Source organism: Agelaius tricolor, unplaced genomic scaffold (assembly GCF_023055355.1).
Source record: "Agelaius tricolor isolate 1412-34295 unplaced genomic scaffold, bAgeTri1.0.p SCAF_1, whole genome shotgun sequence".
Taxonomy (NCBI): domain Eukaryota; kingdom Metazoa; phylum Chordata; class Aves; order Passeriformes; family Icteridae; genus Agelaius; species Agelaius tricolor.
The window spans coordinates 26,557,379-26,577,789 of record NW_027269261.1 but is presented as its reverse complement, the minus strand read 5'-3'; the positions used below and the strand labels follow the sequence as shown (position 1 = coordinate 26,577,789).

The 20,411-nt window shown below is 35.7% G+C and overlaps 1 protein-coding gene across 2 annotated transcripts in view; it reads right to left on the bottom strand.

Annotated features, from left to right (window-relative positions):
• Window positions 1-20,411, bottom strand: part of CAMKMT (calmodulin-lysine N-methyltransferase) — a 212,990-nt gene that overhangs the window by 46,174 nt on the left and 146,405 nt on the right. The window lies entirely within an intron of this gene.

Sequence of the window (20,411 nt, the reverse complement as noted above, 5' to 3'; positions counted from 1 at the left end):
GCATCTGGATCAAGCAAAAACCAAGACAGGATTTGTCCAAAACTTTACATATAACTTTTGTATTAAAAATATATTTAAAGGGAAAAAATTGGACTGATGATACACATGTATGACAAAACTACTAATGCAATACTTGTATGTGTCCTGTTTATGACAGTTCAGTGCGATCAGGTGTTTTTGAATGTGCTATTTTTCTTAGACTTGTTAAATATTTAAAGGGTTAAAATAAAATATTCACACAAGACTACCCATTCTTTAGTGAAACATACACTATGAATTGTACAGGGTTTTTCATCTCCCTTTGAGCATTTCAATGCTTTTGAGCACTGAAATATGCTAAAATGACAGATTTTGCAATAAATATAATGACTGTTTAAATATTTTAGTGTGTAACATAAAGAATATTTCAGTTTGCAGTGACTGGTGTATACTCAAGCAATAAAAGTTTTTTTTAATATTTAGTGAAGACACAGCTAATTTAACACCGTTTATAATACTTGCATCTCACATTACAAAAATCCTCACACCCACAAACATAAAAAACTGAAACGCTTTTATAGCAAACTTCTAGCCTGTGTGAATTTTAAAAATGTAGCAAACATCCTTCAACATCTGACTTTTCAGTACCCTCAGTCAAATGTCTCTCACTTTTCTGCAGTTATTATTGAGAGGGCACTTTGAATGGTGTCACTGAATCTTTTCTGAGGGGTCACTGTTCCTTCCCCTGCTGCCATTTCAATGTTGATATCGGCTGGAACTGCAGGTGTATCAGATAGCTCTGTGCTGAGAGAAGGGTGAAGCACCTTTGCAAGGACAATGCTTTTCTTTAGGCACACACCAGCAATGAGCACAGCTCCTTCCCACTGCCTTCCCCCACAGGGAAGGAAGAGTCACCTCAGCAATGGTACAAGCACCTGGAAGCTAAAGAAGCAGGAGTCAGGAGGCCTTTCATGAACAAGTCACAAGCGTGGAAGCACACGGTGCTCCCAGCTAAGCCAAGAAGCCAGAAGCCAGGATATCAGTGTTAATTTTAGTGAAAGGAAAAGCTTCACGTGCCTGAACAGGTAGGTAAGCCTCTTTACCTTCAAAACAGGGATAAGCTTAAAGATCCATGTGGAGGAGTTTGCATTCTGTCTTCTTCCTCCTCACTCTGACCTACATTCGCCAACACAATGACCTACATTTTGAAGTTGCAAGTATAAGAAAGATAGTTCTGCTTCTGTTAGAAAACATACAGCTGTAATGCAGAAATGCAGAATTCCTATGAATTAACAACTACTACTACGTTGTGAAAAGCATAATTTATTTCCTGCAAACACATACATATGGATATGGATTAAGTTTCCTATGAACACACCTAAAATAATTCTTTCATATTTAAAATAAAATTATTCTCATTTTGATTTCTGAATTTGATTACAATTACACAATATTGTGTGCTACCTATTTACATGCACAATTACTTACACAATAGCAAACTATTTACAGATAGGCAAAAAAGGCAAAAGCATATCAAAAGACCCCCAAATGGTGCTTATATTTTCAAGCTATAAATATTCTACAAGTCCTAGAGAGAGAGGCTAAATATCTCACTGTATGATGGAACAGAGAGAAACAAGAGTTTCTTTTTGCAAAAATAAATATTTTGTGACATTTACTGGAGGTTTTAAAAATCTTTACCACCTTGATAACTACAACTTGAAAACAGAGACTAATTGCCAGAGAGCATTGGAATCTCTATTGAAACATATGAAAAATTAAGTTACACTGGCATTCAAAGGAGACCCTCAAGAATGGGTATGTCTGAACACATGGGACAGAGACAGAGCTCATCCTTGCCTGCATTTCAACTCCTGAAGTATCCTTTTACCACTAGGATGGAGCAGGATTCTCAGTACAAATGCCATAAGAAAGACAATGTCTACTTTCAGACAGATTTATGGTACATATTACAGTAGAAGGAGTAGAAAAATATCATCATTAAATTGTACAATGGTGAATAGAGTAATGCTACAAATGCATCACAGTGCAGGCATCACAAACGAATCACAAAACACAGACATTCCTACAGCACTTGTCACCATGTCATAAAACATCACCACAGCCATGGAGTCTACCTCACAAGAACTTGATGATATTATGAATTTCTACTATCTCAAGTTTGCACATCAGGAACCAAAGTAAGAGACAGAGACAGATTAAGTTACTTAGACACACAGAATGAAATTATGGGAAGACTGAGAAAAATAATGCAAGACATGCTTACACCATGAGGTACAATGTAACCAAGAAAAGGTACCCAAGCTATTCCTACAGAAGAATAGAACATAAAAAAAAAATCATAATAATGGAAAGAAACATAAGTTAGTTTTATCACTCCCATAGTGCTTGGTATTGGAAAGTATCAGGTCTTTCTGCACTAGTCATGGCACAATAGTTTCTTAGAGCAACCTTCAAGCAATGTGGACTAAGCCACATGTAGACAGCCTTCTGAGGATGTTTGTTTTTTCATCCAAAGCTACACAAAGCCTGTGCTTCTTCTGCAACAAATCTAAAAATGCTGAATACTCTGATAGTACAGAAAATTGTCTACCAGAAATAAATTATCCAGTATTAAAAAAAAAAAAAAGTTTCTCTCCTCCTGTTGCTTTTTACCATATATTTTACAGAATGCTGTCAACCTTTGGATAACAAATATTGAGATCTGATGTGAAGTTCTTAAAGAACATCATGTCAGTAGAAAAGAATTTTGAGATGTGTATTTTTAAGAAAGACATCTGACTATTGGAGCTATTATGTCTCAGCAGTGCTCCACAGGTACAAAGAAATCACGGTAGCTACTGATTACTTTAACTGGGATAGTGCAAGATTAGTTGAACTCTTCTCTACTGTCTGCCAACACTACACACAGGAAACATAGGGACAAGTGGAGGTGACAGGGGAGCTGTCCCTGAGAGCTCTGAGTAGGAGGTATAAAGCTGTCCCACAAGTGCTTAACTCATGCTAGCAGATTAAGAAGTTAATTTCAAAGCTAAGCCAAATTGAAAGTATTTTCACATTTCCCTAGCACTTCTCACAGCCCCATGTACAGACATCTGATCTCAACATTCAAATTTTGTCTTTTATTTGCACTATTAAACTATGAGACGTCTTCCTATTCATTTGAAGACTCAAGTAAATTTAGTAGCAATCCTATCTTTACCCTCAAAAGCAAAGACAATTTAAATTTGAAAAGTCAGTCATTTTCCCCATATGAATACACTCAAAAAGATATTTTTTCTAGTATGTCCTGATTCTTGACTACATGAAATCATCTTATTTGCTTTAATAGTCATCAAAGTGAGAGGCAAGAAAAGCATTTTCAGGCAAAGTGATGAATAATGTCTCAAAAGTCATACCAACAACTTCACTGAGCAACGACGAACTGTTTTCTGACCCTAAGTAAGGTATTTTTATCCTTCCACATCGAGACACATGGTTAGTGGAAAAGCAGAAAAATCTTTAGCACTAGAATAGACTGTGCAGAGGTGTTAAATTAATGGCCTGTCCGGACAGGCAATTATTCCCTATCACCTCTGCTAAAAGACTGTAGAGAAGATGGAAAATCCCTAAAACTAAGGTATTTACTGGAAAAAGCTATTCTAGGAATATAACATAAGGAATTCTGGGATCTTAAAATAAGGTTCTTCCATTCTTAGAGTATTATAGCATTGTCACAACCTTAATACTACAGTATAAAACCTTATTTTCTACTGACTATGTGACTGTATTCAAGTCATATTGGAAGATAAGTTTGATAATTTTATCCTGGTTATCTTTTCTGTGGATCACCACCACCGTGCACAGCAAGAAGCACAGTCCATCTGCTGAGGGTAAGCAGATCTGAGGGTAATACCTCTGCTGGAGATGTAAGAGAGTGGATCAAAATCAAGGTTCAACAGCACAGTACTTAGGAGCCAATTTCAAAATTAAACTCTAATCAATATTATGAACCCTTCTGTCAGTGGAGCAGTAAACTTCACTTCCAAGTCAAAGCTAGAACATGAAATTATGAATAGCACAATTAAGACTAGATACCAGGTGGAGGCACAGTGTATGTCTGCCAAATACACCTCAGTAGTAACATATAACATGGGTGTTCTGATCTGAGTAATTGCTTGAGTAAAGATTACCTGCAAATAATTGCACAGCTGTAGTTAGTTGGCATAGATAGCTCTCAAAAATATTTCTAGCTCTAAGCTTTCTTCAAACTCCTTACCTCAAGCCTCTTTTCAATATAATTTTACCATTATAAAATATTGCTTGGGATAATCAGGAAGCAAAGATTTTATTTTCATTCCCTTATCCACACAGCACACAAAATGAGACACAGATGAAAGGATAATCGGTAATCCCTGCTACCTAAGATCCCACCTAAAGTTATTGAATTAAACAATGCAAACACACATAATAAGGCACTAATACTGCAAATATTAATTTTTAGATACCATAAAATGCATGCATAGAGAAGTGAAAACATTCCATAGAAAATAACTTTCATAATAATCCAAAGACAAACCTGCTCACTTTAGTAAAATGAAGAAATGTAGGAAATTGCTAAGCAAGGCAAAAACTCACTGAAGAAAATCCTTGTTGTTTAACTGTCTTCAGTACACAAAATTTTAAGTTAACACCTATCTACAGCAGATGCAGATAAAAAAAGGATCATCATTGCAAGTTAGTTGCAGATGGTGCGCCTGGAACTGTAGAATTATTTACTACAAAAATGGATCTGAGAGCAGATTTTCAAAAGGAGGACAGCTACCAAATACTGTGCCCCTCTGGAGATTTGACCACCTCATATACCAGCATCTTTAAGAGCTAACATATTTTGAAAGTCCAGTTGTCCAATCTGAGATTTTCCATTCTGAAATTTACCCTAAGAGTATTTACAAGTGAGTAACTTCAGCAATAAATGCACACAGTATGAAAAAATAAAATTATTTAATAGCCTTTACAGCAGTACCTTATATCTGAGCCTTACTGCACCTGGCTTTTGCAGATGGCAAACCACCTTTTAAGTCCAGTGAAGAGGAGTAATTTGAGGCAGGGAGAATGGCTAGCTTACTTTTCCACAGCAGGAATGCTATAAGTGAGTTTGAAAAGGTACAAGAACACCAGGAAAAAAAGAGAAGAGAATATAAAGAGAAACATTTTTCCCTATGCACATACATTTTGTAGAAAACTCTTGTCTTTCTTCCAATCTAAAGCAGAATTCATGATATTCAGATCATTGAAAAATATGTATAAGCACTGGCTGAGATCTTCAGCCTAGGCAAAATGGCCTCAGAACTGTATCTCTCACTTTCACTCTCATTATTATTCACGACTAGGAGGGAAACATGATGGTCTGCAATCTGCAAATGTCTTATAGAGCACAAACTTAAGAATCTCAGTGGAACTGATGTGGAAATACAGTAACAAGTCAAAGCTGTAAATGTACGCATATCCCTTCCATAAGAAAAATTGGCCAACTGTACAAATCTACTGGTATGATTGTCTTTAACATCTTTTTCAAATGAATGAATTTGTGTTGGGAGTGGAGTGGGGGGGGGGGGTACCTAGTTTTCAAATAGTTATTAAAAATTAAACAACACTGGAACAAACCTTTTGTGATTATAGCCTTCATTCTCCTGCAAAAAACTGGATCTATAAATTTATGTACCATTGTAGATGTAAATTACAAAATTTTATATTCAACTATATTAAAACATCTATTCCAAAAATGATTACCAGTTGTGAAAAGCAGACAGGCTTATCACTTGCTGTCAGTTGTTCATGTCTAGTTAAGCAATAATGTGCTAAAACTGCTCTTTTGTTTTGTGTAAGAATTTTGGCAATAGAAGAAATGAACACTCGTTTAATAAAAACTCAGGCTGCTTTTTGCTTTGATGGAGGAAGCAGCTGCCTGTTTTCATTTGCTGCAGAGCAGCAAAACCCATCAATATAATAAGCAGCTTAGATGCATCCATCCACAGCATCTGTAAGGATATAGGGCTATTCGCTCAAAACCAATCCTTGGTTTAATTTTAACAAAGATGTGTCTGACATATTTGAAAATGCATTATAATAGGGTTTTGAAATACTAGCATTTTCTCTTTTCTTTTTAAATACTTTTCACAGATTTTGAAAGGCAAGTATACATATTGGAGTGATAGAAATGCTAAAACAAATATTACTATAGCAAACAGCAGAACTAGCCTAAAAATGCAGAGAGGGAACATTAAGAGATGCCTTCTGGTTCACAGACTCTCCTGTTTCTTAAAAATACAGAAAAATAGTGTTTCAATCTTTTCAATGAAGGGTGTTTTTCAACATAACCAAGACCAGAGAAAGATACTAGAAATATGTATTACAGACAAAACCCCTGCAAAGATCATAGATCCATTATACAAATGTATTTCCCAAGATATACTTTTCCCTCCCTGCCTTATGCTTTGTTAAAAGTAAATAGATTAATGGTCATTTCCAAAGATATTTATCAAATTATTTTCTACTATTGCCTGAAAATAATATAATTGTTATTAAATTCCAACAGTGTGAGTTTGTCCCAAGTGACAACTTCTAATTGCAATAAAAAAAATTTTAATTAGAAGTAGAGTTCTAGACATTCATACATAATTACAAAAACAGGAAGAGAGAGATAAAAGACCATCTGAGATAGAAACCACAAAACTCTATTTTCACTCTAAAAACGTGATATGGCACATTTATATTATTAAAAATTCTTAAGACATTATTATTATTTTAGTGCTGTTCTGCTTTCTAAGACCTTTCTAAGCTGAGCTTTTAGATGATTTGCACATTAACTGAGAAGTCAGATAATTCTTAATCCTCCTCTTTTTCAGATCCAATAATGGATAAGGGAGCATCTTAGCATGATCAACTAGCAATCTGCCTAGCCTGAGTGGTAGTACACCTGAATTTAGGATTAGTCATCTGGTTTTCATAATATCTGATTTAAATGAGCACTCATTCTGAGAAGCGTAGAAAAAGAATATTCAATGATTTTGAACTGTAACATTAACTATGTAACAATAAACCTGGAGTGCATACATATTTATTTGCTTCAAAAACAAGAAACTAAATAGAGAAAGGGAGATTTTAAAGAACCATGCCCAGGCAAATAGTTGGATAGCTCAATTAAATAACTGCCTTTTTTCCAGTATTCACAATAGCTTAGAGATACAATCAACCATATCTCAGCTGTAGCCTTGTATCTCTATTTTGTCAATTCCAATATCCTAGTTTCACTTTGTCTATACATAAAGTGAGGAAACTAGTTGGGGGGTTTTTGTGGTTGCTTTTGTTCTGCCCCCCCCTCCCCCCCCCACAATGGGGTTTCATTGTTGGTTTGGATTCATTTGGTTGTTTGTTTTGGGGTTTAGAGATATATGATAGGTAGAGAAGGTAAAAACCTGTAGATTAACATGGGTTACTAATATTGCTTATCTTCCTCAAGTATCTGATACAGAACAGGGACGTTTGTGTAATTGCCCTATGCATCCTTACGTAATGCTCAACATAAATAAAGTGGAATTTATTTGGGTGATTTCAGAAGTTGTGTCTAGAGGTTGGATTTCTTTTGTTGGTTTTTTTTCCCATCAAATTAACTAAACAAAGACAACACCTTTTAGGTCCCAGCAGCTTCTGACTCATATTTTTTTCCTTTATCAACTCCACCATTCTACACAGTTAACCAAAATTAGAAAAGTGTCTGTTCCGTAAAGCCAGAAGATATAAACTTGATACAAGTGGAAATAATAATTGCATGCACAATCCAGTTTGAAGGCTTTGGGCACCATTTGTCTAACAAAACAGTGTACTCTGAAATTCATGTACTGGCAAATGGTGACCATGCATCCTTCACATTCTCAGATAAATTTGTTAGGTGCCTGTAGTGAAGTGGCCTTGATTCTTTCTCCTGGAGTAATTTCAACTGGTGCTAAGTGTGTAATTTTTAAAAATCTGCACTACTGACAGCCACCTTGCAGCAAGTGCTCAAAATCTCCCTATATCACTAAACCTTGTTTTCATCTCTTACATAGAATAAGATTTGTAATGAGTTCTATAAATGAGAATGCTGCACAAAGATGAACCAGACTTTTCATCCATTTATGGGTCCACATTCCATATGAATTTAGACTGTAAGAGTTTAGGCAAATCTGTATCAAAGGAAAGTATTTACAATAATTTTTCGCAAAGGCCAAGGATTTCAGGATCCTCCAGCTCCTTCCAGGTGAGGTTTGTCATACATTCACAGGACAACACAGTAGAACTTCCACTACCGTTGTTGAAATCTTTTGCCTGAACAGTTTCAAAACCCACAGCTATTGGTCTGAAACTTTTCATGACCACTAAATACAGTGGGTCAGACCTTCATCTGGTATTATGACTGTGTATCCCAGTTAATGAACCAGCCTTGGATTTAAAATATGCATGGTCTTTCTGAAAAACCAAGTAGCCTTTATTATATTAATATATGTTAGTGCTTTGGATCATTTTGCAGAGTCAAATCCAAGGGTAACCTTCTCAGGAAATTGGTGTTTCAGTGGGTTACGGTAAAGGAGGATATAAAAGTGATAAGATTAGAATTTAGTCTTCAAAGTAGCCTGAAATACTTTCCCTGATTACTCTCACATTTCCATGTTACTGTAATAAACCATGACCTAAATTGTGACATTTTTATGTTACAAGGCATAAAAATGCAAATAGGTGCTACAAGAATTCTGCTGAAAAACACTGTAGAGCAGTGTAAAAACTTACTTTTCTACACTGACACAGAAGTGCTCTTGTGTCAAGAACAATGTGCTTTGACTAAGATATGTAGCTTAGAGACTTAAGCAATTTTTCAGTATTGAGAAAATGTATTTCAGAACATTCAGTGGTTTGAGTCTCAGAAACAAAGGAACAAAAGCAAAGCAAATCATTACACTCAATTTAATTAAATGAAAGCATAAAAAGGCCTATAAGCTAACCTCATAACAATATGCTTATGTTTATTGTTGGTAGGTCAGGGAAGAGAATTGATAAAATTTTTAATTAAGTGAGCACACATCCTCTCACTTCAGGAATTGCTCAGTGATATGTCAGCACAGAGACTTTTGCTAGTGCAGTTTGAGGGGGTCACCTGTCCCTTGTGTCCTACATTGCATCCCATGGTGACCACACACCCTTGGACCACCCTAGGATTCTCCCTAGGGAGTAGCAAGCTCTTACAAAATGCAGTCTAGGCCACTTTATTTTTTGAGGCAGTTTTTTACTAATGGCAAAGCCAACACAGTTAAGTAATCAATTTCTACAGCATTTCTTGCACCTTGAAACACTACGTTAAATCTCATGCCAGACTTCCATATTAGCAGGTTGACTCTTCAATACCTAGTTTATATTTTTACTTAATGAGTTTTGAGCTCAGACTTCACAAATAGAAAGGCAGGTATATAATCGTCTGAAATTCAAACTTTTCCCCCTAAGGTTTAAGTTTGTTGTGACACACTATTTTCATAGAGCTCTTCATCTATAGAGTAACAATGCTGCGATAACAAGGAAAATCACTTTTTTTTTAAGGAGTTGAGTAACACCATTATAGTAATTAGCAGTTAAAAACTAATTTTAGCTCTTTCTTGTTCTCTTTTTTCTCTTAAGAGTTTGAGTCACAATATAAGAGTAATTTCCTGCCACTTCTGGGAAGGGAGGGGGTGGAGGAAGAAGGGATCATGAAATATATGCAATTTTCACATATAACACACTGTTGAAAATGTAATTCTCTATGTGTTCTTTTCTAAAAATATATTCTATATTCCTGGATTGTCTTTTGCTATCAGGAACAGGATTGAAATCTCCACTTTAGTATTTATCTGAGACTCTGATAGCTCAGTTGTCTGCCTCCAAATGCCAAGATAGGGGGAATCTCATCAACTGGAGACCAGCTGCATGATGGGCAGTTAATAGATATATCAAACCTTAGGATATATGCTAAGCTGAGGAGATGATTGGTTGGTTGATATACTGATTGATTAGCATAGGGAGAATGGGTTTCTTCTTGACAACCTAAGATTATGCTTCAGCTAAGCTCAAATTGCTTACACCTCTTCTATTGGTTTTAAAATTACAGTCCTGTCATCTAAAATCTCTCTTCAATGAAATTTTTACCATATATAAAAATTAAAGGGAAAAAGAAAGTAGGTGCAATGGATAAGAGTAAATGGAGTAGATATATTTCACACTACTGCTGTTGGTACCACTAGAAAAAGTTGATAAGTAAATCCACTTGAAATATGTTACATATTATGTACACTACTAGAGAGCACTTTACAATAATTTACGGGGCAAGTTCAAAATACTAACAAGGAAGCAGTGCTGATATTATTGCTTTTAAAAAAGTACAGTAGTTATTAAGCAAGGTAATTACAGAGCTGTGATACTACCGATACATTTTTGTACTCTTTACAGGCATTACCTAGGTTTCATAGAAGTGTGTTGAAACTGTTATACATATGAGAGAAATATCATATAATTGCCACAGAATGCATCACTTCACAGAGAAAGGTTTATATTCTGCAAGCTAAAGAAGCAACACATACACTGCTGAATTTTCCCTTGAGAAGTCCAGAATTTGCTTTCCCAAGAAAGCAGATATAATTAAATTTTGCTCACAAAATATTTTAGACTGTGTCATCAGTAGACCATGGACACTTAAAGAAAATAAAAGTAATTTTTGAAAATCACTATAATATATATTGCCATAACAAATGCATTTCTTACGCATATCATCAACTTAATTCCCAGCATTACATCCACCAGGCTTTGTCAGTCGAGAACCATACAAATGTTATTAAATACATTTAAAAAAATAAACTTTTTATTATCTTTAATACTTGATACTTTCAAGGGCTTCTCTACCTGGGCAAACAAGTATTTAGTAGTCACCTAACAAAAAGAAAGTGGGTTATTGAGAATGCTGAAATCTGCATTAATAAATAAGACTGTGTTTCTCAGATTTTTTCTTCCCTTTCATATCTGCTATGAGCGGTAGGGGATCAGCTGCAACTCAAATCTCCAGCTGAACAACCCAAATACAACTGAGTGAGCAGACTTAAAACAAGGCCATTTATTGGTGCCTGTTATGCAAACAAAGCATCCAAGTCTTAGAAACAGATGTCAACTGAAGCATATGCTTACTGTAAACTGGAATTTGATTCTTTTTATAAAAATAGACTTAAATGGGCCTTCAGAGACTAGGCTGCCTCTTGTTGTATACCATTCCCTAACCTGATTCAGCCTTAAGCTTTTTAAAAGATGAATAGACTGATATCCAAGGGCAAAAAAAACAGTAGAAAAAAAATTAAATGAGAAATAAATGATAACATGTTGGAGCAGTTCCCAGAAGCAATTTTACAGATTCTTCTCTAAAAACACAAGACAGGAAGTTCAAAGCACAGCACAGGTCACCTATGGCCTGTTGAGTTATCATTTTTATACCACTTAGGGTGAAAAAGGGACTTTATGTTCAAGTGGCAAGTTTAGTACTCTGCTTTTCCTTCTTCCTTTTTTTTTTTCACCTCTTCTCACATCTTGATGCCTTTTAAATGTCACTTATTTTACATGAGGCAGTTGGTGGAGACATGAGTCAACAGCAATCAGAACCATTATCCCCTGCAGCGAGCCCTGGTCCTAATGCATTATGACACCTTAGCTGGCCAGCCACCGATTTACCTTTCTGCTTCTTAGGGAATTAAGTGGCATCATGTGAAAATGGTTGTGATATGAACAGCATGGGCATAACTGGTATTAAATTTACCTCTCAGCCTAAGTGAATTTTCCTCACATGTGACTAATCAAAATGAAAGCTGTGGACATGGGCAGATCCGGCCAGCACTTCTCCACCCCTGGGATTGGGGCTATTTTGTTTTATCTCTTTGTACAAGCTGGCAGAAGTTTAAAGTGAAGGGGATAATCCAGTGCTGGTGTCTTTATGAAATAACATCCTTACATGAAGAGGCTTTTAACTGTCTGTCGCTGTCCTCTCAAAAAAAAAAGAGCGTGACAATCTCATTTTGCTGAGCACCCTCCCATGAAAGGAGAAAATAATAGCCATAACAGCTATGGCTAGTACTGACCTTACATGATCCATTATCCACTAAACACTTTAAAAGTCAGTTTTACATACACTGTGGGGGAAATTAGAGAACTATCACAATCATTTTCACTTTAGTGAATTTGTCTTCTGTTTGAAGTCAGTGACTTGATATCCTCGTACATAACTCTCCATGTCGCTCCAAGAAAAGAAAGAGGAAGTCTTGCTGTAAAAATTGATCTTGTGCAAAAAGGTGGGAAACACACCATACTTCTATTCTGATTAATAAAGATACTGACAGCAGTGAAACTCAATTTTGCATGAACTTTCTTCGGAGTAAATGTGAAATAATACAAAAATCATTATATAATTTAGAAGTGTTCAACGTCAGTACAAAAATATTTTTATCAATCATTTCAGCTGAGATAAGTAGGTGCCAAAAAAAGTGCTGGCAGAGCAATTATCATCCTGTGGAGTCAGAAAGGTATTTATTCAGAGACCAGAGCGTCTTGCATTTTACTACAAATCAGCTGTGAATGTTACTGATAATAACAGCAGAGCTAGATTTTCCCAAAGTACTGTAGTCTCTTTCTAACAACTCAATTGTACAGGACAAAAACACCTGGAGCATGAAGTCCTCTCCTACTTGCAAGTCTGCCCAGCCTTCTGTGACTGTGAGAATGAATTTCTGATGCATGAATTTTAGGCATTTACTGCTTACTCTAAGTTAAAGTCAGTAGCAACTATAGCTCAAATTACAAGTATTTAATCAAGTTTAAGTCAGATAAATAGTGATTAAAAGTTATGAATCAATGGTTCAAATTTTAAGACTAACCCAGTCTGACAATACTAGAAGACTTTCAACTTGTAATAATCTATTACTGTATGTAATGCATGTCTGACTGAAGGAAAATTAATTTTAAAAAAATGAAACATCAAGCAGTAGAAACCTATAAAGACTAAATGATGACATTTACAAAATCAAAGCATACTTTTCTTATGAAAAGAGAAACATGGAAATACACAGGTTTACATCAAAGTACATATCTCAGATATAATACATTTTTTTAAGAACCTAAAAAAGACCAAAAAGCACCATAAAAATTCTTTATGCATATTTTTGGAAATGATTGAATAAAAAGATTAGGAAGAGGGTTCAGATTTTTAATTGTTACAAACACAATAAAAAATATTAAGCATGCATGGAACTTGCCTGGGTAACCTTCATTTTATCAATGAGGCCACATAATTAAGGTCAAGTTAATGTGGAGATTGAAATTTAGGGAACATGTCAATTAAGATAAACAGGAAAATTACCTCTTCCTAAAAGGATTAGCCTCAAGTGGAAAGGTTGGTTCAGAAAATTACAATCCATTTGGTAAGGAAGACAGATTCATGGTGAAGTTAAATCTGAAGTGCACAGGCCAGCAGATTTGACCCAAAAGAGTTGCAAAAAAAAATTTGAATAGAATCATCCTTCTTTTATTATTTTCCCTAAAAAGAAAATAGAGATTCACACACCAAGAAGGATTGCAAGAGGTATGACATATGTCTTACCTTTTCTTTTTTTGCTTCAGTTTGAGACTTAATTGGACAATGAAGTCTAAACAGTTACAGAAAAGCAGAAGGTATCCTGTTTTCAGTGACATTATACATTAATGTCACTGTGAGAACATTTGGACCAAATGGATATTTGTAAATATTCAATTGAGATTACTGTGATTTGTACCCTAAACAACAATAATTATTATTCCAGTATTTGAAAACTCTGAATGAGAGAGACAAGACACAAGCAAAATATTCTCCATTGTCTAGAGAGTCGTGTAATTTCCCATTTAGCTGTGCCCATTTGAACTTCTCAGAAACCATCTAAATTTGTTTTTAAAACCCCAGTAATTGTATTCCTCTTTCAGTTTATTGCTTTTGCATACAAAGAAACTAAGAAAATTTTGAAGAACATGGGAGCTTTTAGTAAGATGAGAAAGCTAATAACTGAGACATGTAGACTTCCACTGACACTCTTGTTATCCTCCATGAGAAACTCTGTAGCTAATTGCACACTACTTCCCTGCTTTCCAAACAAGAATAACAAAGTAAACAAAACAAAGGTAGCAGCTTTGATAGAGTCAAGGCTGTGCTGACTCGAGTAAACTGGTTAGCAATGAAAACACGTCACTGGGATAATCGTTTTTCAAATGCTTTCTACTTATCACCTAGTAGCATATGTGAGAAGCTGGGATTTTAAACATATATATATATGTATATAAAAATTTATATTTTATACATATATATATATATAAACCCACCATGCATGCACGTATTTTTCTTCCATCCAAGAATCTTTATACGCAGCCATGGTTTGCAGAATTATTACTACCTGCTTCTCTTTCAACAACTATACCTCCAAAGTAACTTCCAAAGCATCCAGCGGAATTGAAACCTCCTCGGGGGCAGTCATTGCTCTGACAGGCCTGCCAGTACCAGAATGCCCAGGACCAGCCTGACATGACCAATGCAATCACTGCTCACCTCCTGTCCTCTCCGGCTTCTCTTTCCACAAGAGTGGCTCCAAAGTGTTACAGCTCTGACCGCGGCAGTGCCGGGTCCGTTCACTTCACCTCTGAGTCACAGCACCTGAATGAACATTGAATGTCTATTTACAGATTTGCCATCTGACTTAAATTTCAACCAATGATGGAATATTTTTACACCATTCTTTTTCTAGCAATCTTCTGAGATGTGCATTCTGGGAACCCACGCCAATTTGTCTGTATAAATGCATTCTTCTTACTTAGTAACAATTCTAAAGGTTCAGCTTGGGTTTTCTCTTTTTTTTCTTCTTTATTAAATAAATACCATAGAATAAACTAGCTTTTTCACTGAAATGACCTCTATACTATAGGATTTTCAACCTATCCTATCCAGAAGAGGGGCAACACATTATGGTAGCCTCTGCATAATGCTGTGATACTTCCATTTAAAACAAGACTAAAGCAAGTATTTAGTCACAGCAAAGCAGCAATGTCACATTGCAATATCAGATTTCTTTCAAAAAATTCAGCGTTCACTGTTGAAACAAACCAATCCAATAAAATGCTATTACTGGCTACAAATTTTGGGAACATATGTGTGAGAGAACACATTAACATTGCTGCAATACTGTTTCTTAGGGCAACAAAACTTTTCTTTATTTAGAAAAGAAAGATTAAATAAGAAACAAACTTATCTGTGTGTCTATTGCCAAAATGACGGAACAGGAAAATAGGAAAAATACACAAATGTGGTTTAAAGGCATAATTTAAATCATCCCCTGGGTATTGTTGTACACCTTAATTTTGTTAGGCAGGATAAAGAGGAGAAATATTACAGCAACCAAGCAGATGGTCTGTGGAAGTAGATTACACACTTCAGAAATAAGAGAGAAGCAGCATATTCAACCCTTCTGTTTGGACAGAAGAGCCATCTTAGCCTGTCTGACCTATTAGCTAGTAAACTAGAGTGTACTGCCAAGTGCTATTGTGCTGTTCCTTTAAGAAGCAAACAACCTCAGTTTTTATGACAGGTACTGCATCATTTTAAGAGAATTGCAGGTAATGTCTGCTGCATTAGACAGATGCTCATATCATAACACCATAGACAAGTCACCATAACTAAAACTGATGTTGACTATCTTGTTAATCTGCACAAACCACAAAACAAAGTAAAGCGATGCTGAGTGCTTTCCTAGTCCCTACCAGTTCATATATATGTATGTACACATAATAACCACTTACAACTCAAGCATGTTATAAGGTTCAATATTGGTTTTGACTCAGGTTTTTTTTCATAACCTAGTATTAATTTTGTATATATAATTTTGCAGTGTGGAAATTCCAATTGTAATCTCACCCTGATTTAACCTTTGCATAACTTTACTGACTTCCAAGGAGTCAGTGATAAAGGAGAGAACAGACAATTTAGATTTAAGAATAGTATGTATCTTCTCTAGCCATAAATGAATTAAATGCAACAGAGAGTAGAATAGCACTCTATCAAGACCAGGTTTTACTGTACAATTTCCAAAACACGTGGGTCTTCTGTCCTTGCTTCAGTACAGCCAGCATTACAATTGCAGAATGTGATGCCTGCCTTTGCAGTAGCATGCTTGCATCTCCCATTCATGCTTATGAAACAAGGGGAGATGTAGCTACGCTCCTTGACTGTCCTCAATAAAAACGTACCCCACCACAAAATTTGTATCAAAAGATCTGTACAGTAAATATTCCCCCCACCAGGGCTCCCATGGAACCGGAAGAAATACTAAAAGAAATGGACTTCTGTATCATGCTTATTTCTGCTACACATCAGGCTATTTGTTAAAAAAAAATAATTACTTAGCAATTAACTCTAGAAGGCTTTTGGCAATTAAAAGTTCCTTAATCCTTAAAACAGCAAAAAAGGAGAAATGTTTCCAGCAACCAGGCCTTTTCAAAATGAGTTGTCTCTACATATATCCTCATGGAGAGCTGCTCCAGGCTAGAGGTAGTTTCCCCCTCCACATCTACAGACAGCATATTCAAGCCCCACATAACCTCCTGTTCAGTTGAAGGATATGTAAGATAGCACATTTCCTATCTGCTAGGCTGCTCTCAGCCACAGAACTGCAACCAAACCCGGCAGACCAGGAAGGATTTCAAATTGTACCTGGAGAGTTGCTGGTAAGCAACCAGCGCCTCTTCCCTGTGTGGCAGTGCAGAGGTGCACACTCTCCGTCAAGCTGACCCCAGGCAGTACTGTACACATGGTGACAGATGCCAGCAGACAGGTCTGAAAACCTTCCAAATGAACAATTCTAGGTCTGCTGCACTAAATGCAGCAGAGTTTCTGGATAGCTTCCCGGATGGTTTAGCATTTGGAAAAATTACGGATGGGAAAGTGCATGTGTCCAGGGTGCAGGCATCCGTAAGTGAAGTCGGAGCTAAGCATCCATTCTGCTGCTGCACGAGCTGACTAGCAGAGATCTGCTTTGGCTTCTGACCCCTGACTTCCTCACAGAGCACTGGATTCTGTGCAGGTGATGAGGAGCACAGCCCAGGAAAGCCCCATCATGCATCTCAATGGCTCAGCATCATTCTGGCCAACAATATCCCTTGAACTAAAGTGGGAGAGAGAAGAGGAAAGGGAGAGCAAAGGGCAAGGTTTTAGAGGAGAAAGGAAATGGATAGATATGGGTGCTTATGGGTCATGTCTTCAGTATCAACTGATCACTCACAAAGCTGGTCCTGCCTGGCTTAAAATGCAGAAAAGAAGAGAAAAGAAGAATACAATGACATAAGAAGGAGATTAGATTGCAATTCCTGATTATATCTTCAAATCTGATGGATTAGGAATGTGAGAGAGTTGAAACCCATGGAAATACTAGTGTTGCTCTCTGGATACCCGACCTGACAACAGCCTGTTTCTAAAGTCCTGGCAATGTGTATGTCAGAGCACACAGAGTACTAGAGCCTAGGAGAAAATTCCCTCTGTGTATTGGATATTTTGGAGTCTTTCAGACAGCTGGGTTTGAAAGAGTTCCTCATTCCTCTTGGAAAATCTAGCATGGCCCCTTCCTTTAGCACTCTAAATAACACACAGTTCTTGCATTTTTGGCATATCTGTGGATTGTAAAGTTGTATCTGCTGTGCAGAGAAGGCCAGCTTTGCCATGAGCTGACCCCTTGGATTCCTAATAACTACTCTAAGCTCAATTTTTTCAATCACCACTACCAGAAGACCCAAAAGCAACTAAATAAAAGTTGGATTTGAATATCCAGTTCTCAAGAGTCATCACGTACAAATGTAAAATTAAGAGCTCTGCAAATATATTTTAAATTACAAGCAAAATGCTTCCAAGTGTGAAATATAATTTGGATTCTTACACAAAAATATTAACATGGAAGCATAATTGATTAAACTGGATGGCTGCCATAAAAGGTCTGACTAGCTGTGTATGAATATAGTCATTAAGAGAAAACATTTTGCTAAAACTTCTCAAAGTCAACTATCATTTCAGCAGTCACTCAGGGACTACAGAACAATTTTAAAGATTACAGGAAGCATTTGCTATTAACTTTAAGCAGATTTGCCTAAGAATTTACGAAGATTGGACTGTAGTTAAGACAACACTGTTGCATTGCTTGCAAATCATATTTTACTGCACAATGGCCAATATCCTCATCTATGTACTGACTTTTAAAGTAGAAACTAAGCCTTATTTTTAAGTGACAAGAACATTTCATTTATTGAAACAGAACCTCATAGTTCACACAAAAATAAAGACAATTTGTCAAGTGTAAGCATTCTTGGGACCCTTTTTGGTCCTTTCCATTGCAAAGTGAATGATTTCACTAGTACTCAAACTATATTTTTTCAAAGAACTTCAATGTGCAGCTATTAGATTCTAAGATACAAAATAGCTTCTAAAATATGCATGAGCAAAACTGAATATTTGTAAGTTATTGTGCATGTAAATTCCTTAGACTTCACTTTACATATGTCATTTTTATCATGAAAGAAAAGTCTCAGTGTAAGCAACAATAAAAAAACAGCTTTCTACTCTAGTTTGATTATCAAATTAATGATTGCCTTAATGAGGAAAGCCTGGCTGTAAACTTAAATCTACATACAAACCTGAATTTTCTCCAAGTTCAAAAGAAGCTAGACCCAGAATATTTATTTCCTCACACTAAAATAATGAAGTATCATTACTCAACCTGAACATAATGTATTGTAACATCATTATTTTCTATCCTTCATACAGGTAGTACAACACATTAAGCAGACTTTTAACTTCTTAATACATCATTTTTGCCTCACTTTTACTGACACCAGTTGTAAAGATAATAATGACAGTAGAAATAGATTACACTGTACTTTTGAAAAATGCACATGAAACTTGATATAATCACAAATGTGACTCAGTTCATTGCAATCAGCCAAAACAAGAAAATTCCCTGGAATTTTCTTAGCATATTTTCTTCATATTTTTTCCAGAATTTCTAATAGGTGAGGACTTGGCAAAACAAAAATTCAACAAACTGATATAGTAAAAATAGTGTGGACAGCTCTAACTACACAAAACTTATATAATTTATCACATCACTGGGGAAATTCTTACAGTGTAAAAGTATCTATTTATATGTAGTATGGGAGAAAAAGTGTAAAACAAACTTGAGAGGTCATGGCATCAAGAAGTGCTCTTGACAAAGTACATTAATTAAGGATTATGGATTTGTGCACTTGGTGTTAGTAGCAGTCCAAAAATATAATTTATGTAGTGGCATTCTCGAAACACAGGGTCTTGAGTGTGATTTTTTGCAGAACAGTCCCCTCTTGAGGAGAATATTTTCAAACTACAAATTCTGGGTAACTCATAGAATCCAAAAATATTTTCAGAGGTCTTACTATCACTTGGAACATAGAGTTACTGCAACAGACTGCCAGTCTTGGGAAGCACAAAAACAATGTCTTGACTCAACAAAACTGGTTTCTAGAAGACAAAATGAGTGGTTCTCTCCAAAGCCCTCAAGGATTAGTCTTACAAGTTGTTTAGTAAAAAAAAAAATTTTAAAATATCATATGATGTAAGCCTAAATATCAATGATGCAATACAATACTATTAATGACAAAAAATGAATTGGTGACAGAAAAATGAATTATTGAGATATATAACTTTTTCTATGTTTATGTAATGAACAATTCCAATACAACATCCAGGAAACCGTACGGGCCGTGACATGTGATTGCAAATAAGCACTAATGGAATGTACACCACTGAACAGTTTCCCTAATATTCCAACAAATTGTTATTGATCTGGCCATGCACCTTGATCACATATTTCCATTTTTTCTTATTACTTGCATGTTTGCTTAAATTAGTACTGTAAAAACATTTTTTAAAAAATAAGTTAAAATAATGAAGTCAATATTAAATTTAGGGACACATTATGACAATACAATATAGTCTAAAGTGTATTAGTTGGCTTAAATTCATTCTGTTTCTGAGTTCTGTATTACCTAAATAAAAGAGATGTATCATTAATATTAGTCTTATGAAAATTCAAATCAGTATGAGTCAGGGTTTTATACTACGTTCACACACACATACCCATGTATAAAAGGAAAGGCAACACTTTACTATGGCATATGTAAGAGTTCCTTATGGTAACACAAAGTTAAAAATAAAGAAGCGTTGTTATACTAAAGCAACCTGTTCTTAATCTTGTGTCACTGTGCAAATTAGGTGAGTCACCCACCTTTCATTCTGATCTATACCA